Source organism: Cajanus cajan, chromosome 2, assembly GCF_000230855.2.
Source record: "Cajanus cajan strain Asha chromosome 2, NIPB_CcT2T_4, whole genome shotgun sequence".
In the NCBI taxonomy this organism is placed as follows: domain Eukaryota; kingdom Viridiplantae; phylum Streptophyta; class Magnoliopsida; order Fabales; family Fabaceae; genus Cajanus; species Cajanus cajan.
The window spans coordinates 46,577,751-46,583,961 of record NC_138518.1 but is presented as its reverse complement, the minus strand read 5'-3'; positions in this window follow the sequence as shown (position 1 = coordinate 46,583,961).

The following is a 6,211-nucleotide window of genomic DNA, read 5'->3' as shown; positions in this document are numbered from 1 at the left end:
AAGGTTAAGTGATATTATTTATAAGTGACCATAATATAGAGTTCGATTGAGCTATACCGATTACAAAATGACCAAAATGTTTATTTGTATGGGGACCAGGTCAAGCCATATGTATACAAAGTGACCAAAGCAAGTAAGGTACAAGGTTAAGGGTCAAAATCCCTAATTAAGTACTAGAAAGGGCATAATATTTGGAGGGCAATTGATAGGTTATTCTCATAGGAGGCTTAGTTATGTATGCTAAGATCATGGTAGGCTCATACCCAAGTCATTTTACCTTAATAGGAATATTAAACTTTCCTAGTTTAAATGGAAAAATCTGAGAAACCATGTTGTGTTATGGATTTTATCCAACTTGGCAATTGATTTATCTAGCCCAAAAAGATCACATTGTTAGTTATTGGTTCGATATGGTAAAGACACTTAGACTACTCACTTGTATTGTAAGAGATCTCTCAGTTAAATGTGTGATGACGTATTTAGTTTTTATATTGTGCATATGCGGTTGAATTGTTGAGTTGTATGTGCATATGCTATGTTGTTATGTGGATAAGTTGCATTGTTATTGTGTTGTTGAAGTTGAAATGGTGTTGTGTTGTCCATATGCTATGTTGATATGTTAATGGTTGTGTGATTTTGTTGCGAGTGAGAACATGTTGTGTGGTGAAGCTAGGTTGCAAATGGATAAATGTTGATGCATGTTAGTGAGTTGTTTTAATTTGTATTATAGTTACTCTTATTTTCTATACTTGTTAATTTCCTTTTGAATACTAGCTTACCCTTGCATGTTTCCTTGTGGATTAGACTGCGATAATCATACTTATATGGGAGCAAGGCAGAGATAGGCTGAAGGAAGAGTGTTTTGAGGCCATGTTGGATGATGGTGGTGTTGATCTTTTGGGCTACTAATGTAGCTAGTTTAGTAGTTGTTGTTTTATCGATAACCTAGAGTTATACATTCAACACTGAATTATTGTACATATGTATACTTGTATAGTTATTATATTTTTTCAGTTGTTCACAAAATTTTTCACAAACACACACACACACACACACACACACACATATATATATATATATATTATTGTACATATGTCTAGATACTTTTTGCATGTTAATTTTAGGTAGTTAGATGTATGTTTCCTTTACTAGTTGTTGAGTTGAGAAGTATAGGGATCTAACGGATCATTATATTTTGTGCCCTTCCAAAAATAAAACCATAGGCAGTCACCCTACTAACATGTGCTTAGGATCACCATTGATGTTATTCACACTTTTTATTCCAAGAACTAAATTAACTATTAAATTATGTTCACACTTACGTGACTAGTAATTAGCAACTTTTTTTAGATATATGCAACTTATATGACTAATATTACAATCATGATGCATCCCAATTGTAGTTGCATGCCCACCCTATAATATTTTTTTATAGATGTAATTTACACAATATTTTAAAACTAATGATTAAAACTAACATGCATTTGCAAAACGTATTGACCTTAATCATGCGAGAATTTTCTGTAAGGAAATACTCCTTTAAAAGGAAGAGGAGGAATGAAGCAATGGAAAAGGAAAAAAATAATGTATTATAAAAATTGAACTCCCAAGTTTTAAATATGATCAACATTTTATTTTCATTATCATCTTTGATATTAAAAAAATTACAAATGGGATTAATGTAATTGTAACTATGCGATTGTGGAAACCCAAAAAAATTTGACACTAGGGCCAAAATTAGTGATGGATTCATGGCAAAGGATTCCATCCAAAAGGAACCTAGAGGAGTGGGCTAGGTTAGAAAGTCCTAAGAGGATTAGCATTATGATGAGGTTAGTGGGCCTTAACTCATCTTGAGTTATAAGCCACTAAATATATAAGTCCAATACCTCTCACATGTTTGTACACATCTTTGGATCTTATATTTTAGGCCAAGTAATCTAGTTGTTTTGAGTCTTGTATTTTGGGTCAAGTAGTATAGGAACGTATTGTATTTTTTGTGTATCTTCATAGGACCAAGGAAATACAAATATCATTTGGTCCTTGAAGTTACATTTGGATTTGAATTGGTAAGCCATATGGTAGACGCATATGATTTTGGACAAATTAAACTCAAATACAGCTTACAAGACATGCAAATGAAGTTCTAACTTCTCTCGATCAAAAAGCATATGGGTGCACATGGCTAAACCTAGGACCAACCAAATTTGGTTTTTAAATTTAAACTTGGCACCTAGGTTAATCTGAGTTAGGCTACCATTTGACCCTTGACTAACCTAGCTTGCACCATAAGCTTCCAAGGTCTACATAAGTCATTTTCCTTGTGTATTCCAACACTTTAGATTGATATTGGAGATTCATTTTCTAAATTCTCGTCCTTTTGTCTCTAAAGTCTCTTTGGAAAAACTATTCCACTTATGCACTTTCATCAAGGAAACTCTCCTTATGGCAAATGCATCACATCTCTTACTTATCTCTTCCATTGAATAGTGACACACCAAAACAATCTTACCACTCCATTTGGCTTGTTTTCTTTTGAGTTTTAGTCCATGGAAGTGCAAGAAAGGAGCTAGAAGTTTAATGGAGGAAATCATTCTACCAAGCAAATTCCATCATTTTGGTATCTAGAGCCTTGGTTGCTTCCATGAGATTTTGTCTTAGAATTTTTCTGGATTTTCATTGTCTTAAATATGTTCTCGAATGTCTAGATGTGTATGATGTTTTTAAGATCTAAATCTTGCATGAATTTGATAGATCTACATGTGTTTGAAAATCATTGGTTCATTAAAAAAATTGATCTAGTGTTGTTGAACTAATCTTTGTTTACCACTAGGATCCATGCCTTATATGCCTAATTTTATTTTGTTTGGGTCTTGATTCATGAATTGATTCAGTCAATATAAAAATTGATGTATGTTATTGAATTTTTTAATCCATTTAATTTGTCTAGAGTCAATAATAGTCCTTCATATGTCATATGCTTCAAGTATGATCTTGATCTTGCTTGTTTTCAAATTTGAATCATTTGATCATTGATTTTGACTTGGCTGAATGCTTTTGAGTGCTTTTGCATTTTCATTTTGAGTTCATATTCATCATTAGATAATTGGTAGATTCCTAAAGTTAGGATTCCATTGTGTCTAGCAATTGTCTTGCAAAATTTTTTGCTCCAAAAATATTTGAATTCAACTTTGGTGATTTGAATTTGAAATTCAAAATTCAAAAAAAAAAATCAGCACATTGTTAAGTCTCATTTATACATATGTTTAGATAGGAATTATTGAACAATTCTACTCACCCCATGCACTCTTGCAATATAATTGTTCTCTTTTTGATTCAATTTTTGTGCAGATATAGCTAACCCAAAACTCATCTAACAATACCCTCATACACCTCATTTTTTGTGCAGGTATTGAGTGAAGGGTTAAAGTTGAAGATCCATTGGATTGGAAATCAAAAGAGCAAAGGAGTAGGAGAAGTAATATCATGCCAGGCGTAAGAGTGCCTGTGTCGGGCTTAATCAGGACAGAGAGCAACACACTCTGTAACTCAACATTGCGTCGAGCGCAAGAGTATCTACGTCGGGCGTGCTTTGAGACAGAGAGTAATTACCTCTCTAGAAGACCATGCACCGGGTGGGAGGTATAACGCGCCGGGCGTGTAAACCTTATCCTGACTCGACTAGATCATATTTGAGCAAAGCTTCGAGGCTTTTCTGCCTCATTCACACATTAGGCGACTTCTAGGAGCTGTGGAAGGGATTCCCGGTGCTTGGGACCGTTCGTGTGTGGGTCTTTCCTTCGGTTCTTTCATCTTCTCTTCCATCTCTATTTTTGTTTCACCCTCATTGTTGTGAGTGGTTTTACCCATTATTTTGTGGGGTTAGATGTAACCAACGTAAATATTTTGTAATCTTTGTATTATCAATGATATATATATATATATATATATATATATATATATATGTTGTTTCATTCATTGTTGTGTTATGTTTCTATTTTTAATGCATGCTTTGGATTGATTCTCCTTTGCTTGATATAGAGTCCATTGGGTATTGGAAAATAGCCTTTTGAACTAGCTCTAAAACAAATACCTAGTGGGAAATGTATCTAGGAATGGAGCTTGGCCCATTAGTAGTCTTAAACCCTAACTCGTAATGCAGGTGTATGTATTGGATACTCAAGGAATTGATATTCACTATCTGCTCCTAGGCTCTTGCTCTAAGGGATTAGGTTTGAGTAAACTTATAGGTTGACTAGGAAATGAATGTAACAAGAGAATAAAGATTCATCAAAGTAAAATTCGGTGATATCTGACCCCACAATCTTACAAAAATCACAATACCATTTTTATCCTTTCCACACACAAATAGTTTTATAGTTTTAACATTCCAATAGTCATAACCTTTACTTCAAATTGCATGACAATCTATGAGAAATTGGAATTATTCTTTAGTCATGAATAGTCATTAAATGCTTGTTTTACCTAACTAGTCCCTGTGGATACGATTTAAATTTACTACTTGAACGGCCGGTATACTTGCCGTGTTTGAGTCCGTTGTCAGAGTTAAAACAATTTATGATGAGAACAAAAGTTAATTTCAACGGAAATCTCAACACACATGCATCACGTGGATGTGAATCAAATGATGTAATGTTGTTAAAAACCTTCCATGTGCACAATTCAAATTTTAACTTAGTTGCAATTTTAATTCTCAAAATTTATTTGAATCAATTTTTGTGACAACTTGAATATATATATATATATATATATATATATATATATATATATAATAAGTGTGTCCATCTCTTTAGAAATAAAAAATAAGATATTTATAAAAAAATAGTACAAAGTGTTAATTGAAATGAAAAAAAAAACCAAAATTCAATGGAGTTTGAAGTATAAAAAGAGAGAAAAAATATGCAATTAATTCAAATATTTGTTGTAGGAAAATTGATCTGAAATAGCAACCAAGTCAAGTTAAAATCTTTTTGATTTTTTTTTATTGCTTTTGTAAAACTAATCTAGGAAATTTCTTGTGTGCTAGTCAATTTAAATTGCTTTTAATTTTAGCTTGTCTTTTGTTGGCTTTCTTTGTGCATGTCATATCAATTCCTTGATTTGAGTTTAATTTTTCCTAATTGTAACTTTTCTTGTTTGTCTTCTAAATCTTATTTAGTATTTTGGTGTGTCAACCTTTCAATTGAAGGATAAACATGGTCTATGTCACAAGATAGTTTCTTGAGTTGTTGATGGAATTCTAGGAAGGACTATTCATCTATAGGGAATTGGAGATTGGGAGGAGCAACACTAAAAGGAGAGAAACACTTAAGAGGATTACAAGTAGAATTTTTAATTTTCCATTGCTTTAAATTTGTGTAATTTGGCCTTTGTACTTGTGGGAATAGTCTTAAGAGATTCCAAATGTCTACTTAATACTTCCACCCTTTGTTTGTAATTGTTCTTTAATTTTCTTACCTTTATTTTCTTGCAACACCCAAAAAGTGTTAAAAAGTTCCAAAGGCTTTCTTGACACTAGCAGTTGGTGCAACGTTTTTAGGTAGTTTAGTGTTTGAACAACTTTAACTTTTTTCATCATGAGTATTCACATTTCTTCAAATAGTGGAAGTGATTCAAGTACACCAAAAATTATTTCAAAAATCATACTTGAACTTAAAGCACTTAAACTATGGAGAAAAGATGAAATGATAGCCAAAGAAAAGAAAGAATTGAAAGGGAGGCTATCATAGCTCAATTACAATAAGAAATGAGAATAGTGAAAGAAAAATAAAGATTGTTGAAAGAAAAACATTAAAAAAAATGGTAGTGGTGCTTCAAGTGGCTCCATTAAGAGCCAAAGTTATCAAGGTGATAACTTAAACATGAATGAATACTACCAAACCCAACCAAAAAAGATTAAGTTTAGAAAGGAGCCTAAGGTGAGGGAATCTAGGATAGAGCTCCGTTATTTTCATGGAAAAGACAATGTAGAGACCTACCTTGATTAAGAAATGAAGGTCGAACAACTCTTCATTTTCCACCAAGTGAGTGAAGAGAGAAAGTTTCATTTGGCTACCTAAGCTTTCAAGGATATGTCATGTATTGGTGGACTTCCTTAGAACGTGAGAGAAGGCTCCACAATAATTCTCAAGTTTAATATTGGAATGAGTTGAGAGAGGCATTAAGGAGAAGTTATATCTCATCTTATTAT